At 65.6% G+C, this 398-nt stretch overlaps 1 protein-coding gene across 1 annotated transcript in view; it reads right to left on the bottom strand.

Moving 5' to 3' along the window:
• CSK (C-terminal Src kinase) overlaps positions 1-398 on the bottom strand; it is a 23815-nt gene that overhangs the window by 7003 nt on the left and 16414 nt on the right. The gene's annotated exons all lie outside the window — the stretch shown is intronic.

Raw genomic sequence — 398 nt, 5'->3', positions numbered from 1 at the left:
CTTTGCCAGTCACTCGGTGACGATGTAGAGGCCGCCCTTCTCCTCCACGATCACGCCCAGGAGCTGGACCAGGTTGCTGTGCCGCAGTTGCCTGGGGGAGGGGTGGTCACGGCCTGCCAGCCTCCCCGCCATGCTGCACCCCAGCCGCCATCCCCCCACCGGGCCCAACTCACGTCATGACCGAGGCTTCGGCCAGGAAGGCCTGGGCCGTGGCATCGTTCTTAATGCACTTGACGGCGACTCCCTTCCCTCGGTAATCACCCAGCATCACATCTGTGGGGAGGCGATCGGTTGCTCCCTGCACCCCCCTCGGCACCTCACCGCCCCCTCCGCCCCTCTCCACTCACCTCCAAACTCGCCCTTCCCAATGGTCTGCAGCAGCTTCAGGTCCTTGGTGT

The sequence above is a fragment of the Tupaia chinensis genome, unplaced genomic scaffold (genome assembly GCF_000334495.1).
Source record: "Tupaia chinensis unplaced genomic scaffold, TupChi_1.0 Scaffold141293_1, whole genome shotgun sequence".
In the NCBI taxonomy this organism is placed as follows: domain Eukaryota; kingdom Metazoa; phylum Chordata; class Mammalia; order Scandentia; family Tupaiidae; genus Tupaia; species Tupaia belangeri.
The sequence above is the reverse complement of the archived record's forward strand: the minus strand, read 5'-3'. Positions and strand labels throughout refer to the sequence as shown.